Source organism: Lemur catta, chromosome 2 (assembly GCF_020740605.2).
Source record: "Lemur catta isolate mLemCat1 chromosome 2, mLemCat1.pri, whole genome shotgun sequence".
NCBI lineage: Eukaryota > Metazoa > Chordata > Mammalia > Primates > Lemuridae > Lemur > Lemur catta.
This window is the reverse complement of record NC_059129.1, coordinates 125,277,244-125,283,101: the sequence shown is the minus strand read 5'-3', so window position 1 is coordinate 125,283,101 and position 5,858 is coordinate 125,277,244. Positions and strand designations below refer to the sequence as shown.

General features: G+C 41.2%; 1 pseudogene; it reads right to left on the bottom strand.

Annotated features, from left to right (window-relative positions):
• Positions 1-1,106: 1,106 nt before the first annotated feature.
• Positions 1,107-5,658, bottom strand: LOC123632148 (annotated as a pseudogene).
• Between the last annotated feature and the right edge of the window lie 200 nt (positions 5,659-5,858).

The following is a 5,858-nucleotide window of genomic DNA, read 5'->3' as shown; positions in this document are numbered from 1 at the left end:
CAGCTAATTCCTTATGTCCAAATCATGTATTAATGGTAAGGTGCCCGGAAAGTTGAATTAAGTTTTTCTATTTTTTCAGTCTACAAAATTACCATTTGCTTCATTGCCACTTCAGAGTGACAAATAGGCAACCACTCTCCCCAGATTTCATTGAAAAGAGGGTTGTGATGTTAATAATAGCATTAGCAGTGAGTCATTGTGGCAGAAGCAAGAGCAGCAGCAGCAATCATGATACTATATTTATTACGTGGGGATGGTGTTATTAAGGCTACAAAACCAGAACATGGCACATTCATCTCATCATTTTGCCATCTATCTGGAAAGAAATGAATGATTCCTGTTCAGCTCCAGAGTAAGTCCAGGAAGCTCTAATTTGTCCCTAGACTGATGGTGAAGTGATAGGGTCTCTTTAAACCCTTTCCCATTTTGCCATTTGGCCCTGGAGAATTGTGTTGTTATAATCTGTATTGCTTACCTTGGCTGAAGGTCTTGGGTGCATCAACCACTACATGCTGCCATGCACGAAAATTCCCTGTGAGTATATAACAAGGCTCTGGAATTTTCCAAAAACTCATACATCTTAAGTTATAGGACTCAAGGCCTTCTAACTGTGAGCCAAGATCTCTTACATTAACATCATTGAGACTCACTCACAGTGAACTAACTTCCTAATCAAAGTATACACTCTTTTATAAACCTTACGACAGAGACTGTGGTTTGGCTAGCTCAACATGCAACCCCTCTTCCATCTGGTTGGAAAGACTGGAAACTTAAAAATGAGCCCTTCCAAAACTCCCTTACAGCTAGGGTTCTGGAGGTGAGTGGTATTCTGCCCAGTAGATGCTATCTTGTGGGGAGAAGAGAGAAATGAGGCAGAGGCCATATTGCTGCCAATGTTTTGGTCTTTTTTTTCTGCAGCAATATTCCAGGGCCTGTTCTCAGCTTCCTGGATGTCAAGGGCAGTTGAAGTGGCAACGGTCATGTGTTGATTCCCGCTTCCTGACCACTGAACACAGCTGCAAGGCTATGTTCTTGAACTCATGGCTGTAGCAGCAGTCTATGGAAGAGGACCTCCCCAGGGTGTCAGATCCAAGGTTCTTGGACCTTTAAAGCAATCTTGGTTGCTCTAATCTTGCACCAACAGGGGCAGCTGTAAGAGTCGTCTGCTGCAGGGGGCGCACACTCTTCAGCACCCGCTCAGATGCAACCAGTGAGGCTAGTGGACCAAGAGAGCAAAGGCATGAGCTGTGGAGGACAGTAGACAGGAACATTCCTTCCAGGAAGCAGATCCAGGGTTTAATCAAGGTCCTCCCTTCATTGCCAGGGTACAAATTTTCCCTACTCCTACCTAGTGGGAATTCACAACTCTCACCAATGACCAATATGTGCTTCTCATTCTTCTCTTTTCTAAATGAAAGCATGTATTAAAATTACCCTGTTTCTACTTCTCCATCGTATTTTGGGCATGGGGTGGAGGGCAGAACACTTTTCTATTCATTTATGGGCCAGCAAATCAAATGATCCACTTCCAGCCCTGCTGGAGAGGACTGCACATCACCCAGGGATCGTGGGCTTTGAGCTGGTTGCGGTACCTGGAAGAGTGTTTGGGTTGTGTCCTCCTTTAGGGATGGAGTGAATATGTTCAATGTGTGGGAAGAAGAATGTGCATATTTGGAAAGCAAGGGGGGAGAAACATGGCAGAGACTAATTGTCCACTAAAATTCACTTTTCCCTTTAAGGATAGAACTCCCGAGTACTAGGGAACATATGACTGCCAGAGTAACAAATATCTCTCTCAGCAGCCCCTACAGTTTAGTGTTGTCATGTTACTAAATTCTGGCCAAGAGGATGTGAGAGAGTGATTTTTGTCTCTTCAGAGTGATTCCCCCAAAAGGAAGGTGTGTGCACTGCCTGCCCTCCCCTGTCCTGCTGTGTGGGAGATGACGAGCTCTGGGGAAGAGAAGACACTTATTGAGGGTGGCAGAGCCCTCCGCTGGCACTGACCTGATGAATTCTGGACTGTTAGTGACAGACTTAAGACTGTTGTCTCATTCAAACCATTGTCTATTTGGGTTGGTATGCTGTTAATCTTATCTTGTACTGTAACATTTGTTTTATTATACTAATGCAGAACCAAATAGAAAAGTTAATGATAGCTAAACCTAGGGCACAATCTGGCCAAACTGGAGATAGAAATTAGAAGCACATATAATAACTACTAGTTATTAGTGTTTATAACTCCTGGGACCTTGCACTTGGGTGGTGTCTATGGTGATCCCTAAGACATCTTCATTTCCATCTCCTCCTCTCTCTTTTCAGATGCTGGTGTCCTCGTAATCTTCCCACTGTCCCCCTCTCTGTATATAGATGGGGAATAGAAGACAGCTTCCATGTAGCGAGCACTTTCTCCATGCCTAACACTTTGCTAAGCACTTTATATGATGCAAGTTAGACAGTATTTTTTTTTTTTTTTTGAGACAGAGTGTCGCTTTGTTGCCCTGGCTACAGTGAGTGCCGTGGCGTCAGCCTAGCTCACAGCAACCTCAAACTCCTGGGCTTGAGCGATCCTACTGCCTCAGCCTCCCGAGTAGCTGGGACTACAGGCATGCGCCACCATGCCTGGCTAATTTTTTCTATATATATTTTAGTTGGCCAGATAATTTCTTTCTATTTTTAGTAGAGACGGGGTCTCGCTCTTGCTCTTGCTCAGGCTGGTCTCGAACTCCTGAGCTCAGAAGATCCACCCGCCTCGGCCTCCCAGAGTGCTAGGATTACAGGCATGAGCCACCGTGTCTGGCCAAGTTAGACAGTATTATCATCACTATTTCTCAGATGAGAAAAGTGCAGCTCCAAGTTACTTAATAATTTCACCTAAAGTTACTTATCTAGTAACTGATGGGACCCGGCTAAAAATCAGAACCTCTGACTTTAAAACTTAGCGATATACAATTATATACAGCTCTATTAGAATAATTTCAGTTGTCACTGAGTTGGATAGAAAAGTGAGTTTCCTATTTGTGTTCTGTGTGGAGCCCCTGAATCAGGGCACATAACTATTCACACATTTCAGGAAGCACACGAACACTTCAGCTTTTTGGGGGACTTTAAGTTAATGTAGTAATGTTGCCAATATAATGCAAGTGACATTGGTGGCTTTTTTCTTGCATTAATTATTAAACACTTTAGGTATTTTCCATTTTATTATGTTCTCTCTTTCCTTTAGGAGCATCTAGTGTTTTCATCCTGCAGATTTATTGAAGTGAGCATAGGAACCAATGAAATTGATTTTATCATAGCCCAACCTTAAATAAAAATTAAACAAAATAGAATAGACTACACTAAGAAATAAAATATCAGAATAAACTGTACACAATATAGGTAAGCATTATTTGGGGAAAATATTGGAATGGGGTGTGTGTGTGTGCGTGTGTGTAGAGAGAGAGAGTGTGTTTTCTAGGACTGCCATAACAAAGTACTACTATTACAAACTGAGTGGTGTTGGCAGGGCCATGTTCTCTCTGAAGGCTCTAGAAGAGTCTTACCTCTTCCTGGCTTCTGGAGGGTTGCTGGAAATCCTTGATTTTTCTTGGCTGGCAGCTGTATAACTTCAACCTCTGTTCCCACCTTCACATGGCCTTCTTCCTTGTGTGTACATCTGCCTCTGTGTCTCCTTGCCTCTTCTTATAAGGACAACAATCATATTAGTTTAAGGGTCCACCCTATTCCAATATGACTTCACCTTAATTAATTATATCTACAACAACCCTATTTCCAAATGAAGTCACATTCCAAGATTCCAGGTGAATGTGCATTTTGGGGAGACACTATTCAACCCAGTTTAAAAAATTCATATATATGTATGTAAAATATAGTGTGTGTGAGTACTGAGTCAATAAAAAATATATTTCTTTCTGTGGGTCATGATCACAAATATGAAATCCTTTGATTCTTTTTGAAAGGGGCATGGGATCCCTTATCACAATACCAGCAAACTACTACAACACACGCTGAACATGTTAAGTCCCGAGTGGGTGCCAAGTAGACAAGTGACCTGAGCCATGTGTCGGCTCAACATAACACCCACTCTCACACTTATGTGACAATAGATGTGTGGTTGTTTGGATCAGTGAGTAGAACTCATCATAAAATTTTGGAAACAGATGAAAATTACTCTAATGATGGTATTTATGATGTCAGTGAACATCATGAGTAGTAATTATTTTGCAGCCACTTCAGGGATCCCAAGCCCAATTTGAATTAGTAACCTACAAAGGAGTTTCTTAAATATACTGATAATACTTCAAGGACTTCGAAGATAAAGTTAGTCATAAAGTGAAAATAGAAGGCTTCGACTGTATATTATTATGAAAATCACACAACCAAGGACTAGAAACTCCCTGTAAAAAGTAAGGATATGACGAGCAACCCCTGGGTTTCTGTTTTAAGATCTCTTTCGCACCAATGTATCAAGTTTTCCTAAGCTAAAAATTATTTTCTTTTGTAACTGAGACTTATTGCTTGTATTGAGGATCAGTACAGACATTTCAATCTGTACACAATTCTTTAAATACATAACAAAAATTGAAAAAGCCATTTATTGTAATTTTTTATTTTTATTTTTAGATTTTTTAGTTGACTGGCTAATTTCTTCTATTTTTAGTAGAGACGCGGGTCTCGCTCTTGCTCAGGCTGGTCTCCAACTCCTGACCTCAAGCGATCCTCCCGCCTCAGCCTCCCAGAGTGCTAGCATTACAGGCATGAGCCACAGTGCCGGGCCTGGAATTCTTTTTTAAATAGTTATTCTAGTGACTTTTCCAGCTTAAAATTTGGAGGCAAATTTTCCTTAAGAGAATATCAAGTACCAGTATCTTCAAATGTTGATAAGCTGTTACATAAGTCCCACCAATTCACAACTTATTAACACTACGTACTCAAATTTTCAATCTTTCACAGCACATTAACAAAAGTATTAGGAGAACAGGACTACCACGACCAAAGATGTCACAGAGTGCACACAATTCTGACAGGGAGAGCCATGATCCAGGAGTGGTTTTCTTTGGGAAAAAATTCTACTAAACACATGGAAATAGAAGTAATTTTAAATGTTCAAGACATTAAATGCAGGACCGTGGCTCCATGTTTAGTTTGCTTTGCATTATAGGATATAAAAACTAACCCCCCTCTATGGAATGTTAAGCTGACACCCAAGACAGTCAGAGCCTCCCATAATTCAGTATTGCACACTATTTTCTGGTTGTACCAAAAAATAAACAACCAGTGAATGATTTCACCTCTTAATAAAAAAAAAGCATTTACACTTAAAAAATGGGATGAGGTGGGATTCCCTCCTTCTTAAAAATATTTCTAGAGCTATTGAAAAACTTGCATTTACAAAATAGTTGATAAAAATATTCCTCTGGATTGTACAAGAAGGGAGACAGGGACCACTGATAAGACACGGTGTATAATATTAATCAGACGTGGCTTCTTTCTCTCCTGCTTCCTCAGAAGCTGGAGTCTTAGTTTTAGTTTCTCCATTTTCTGCAGGTAAATCTTTGGTTTCTTGGTTAGCCACTTTGGCCTGTTTTCCCTTTGCTCCCCCTTTCCCTTGTGGTTGCACTTTTTTGTCTGAAGATTTATCCTTTGCTGCTGCACCAAATAATATCATTTTGCTTATTCAGGCCTCAAAGCCTCAAACAGTGGCGGTCAGGTTCCATTTTTAGAATGCCTGACATCCTTCTGCAGACACCTGTGCAAGCTCCTCCTAACCTGTTCTCATGCCTTTGGGTGTCACACTCAGTCTTAGGCCTGGAGTCCCCATTGTGGAGTGGCGTCCATGGAGGTCCTGGATCCCCCTC